Below are 241 nucleotides of genomic sequence, written 5' to 3'. Positions count from 1 at the left end.
ATGAGGATGAGGAAGAGGAAAGGATGAGTACGAGAAAGAGAATGAGGATAGGATGAGGATGAGGAGAAGGATAGCATGAGGACGTGAACGAGGATGAGGATGAGGATAAGATGAGGATGGGGAAGAGGATAAGGATAGGATGAGGAAGAGAATGAGGATGAGGATAGGATGAGGAGGAGGATGAGGTTAGGATGAGGATGAGGATAAGGAAAGGAGGAGGATGAGAATGATGATAGGATTC

This window comes from Lupinus angustifolius, chromosome LG04 (genome assembly GCF_001865875.1).
Source record: "Lupinus angustifolius cultivar Tanjil chromosome LG04, LupAngTanjil_v1.0, whole genome shotgun sequence".
NCBI classification, from domain to species: domain Eukaryota; kingdom Viridiplantae; phylum Streptophyta; class Magnoliopsida; order Fabales; family Fabaceae; genus Lupinus; species Lupinus angustifolius.
The sequence above is the reverse complement of the archived record's forward strand: the minus strand, read 5'-3'. Positions refer to the sequence as shown.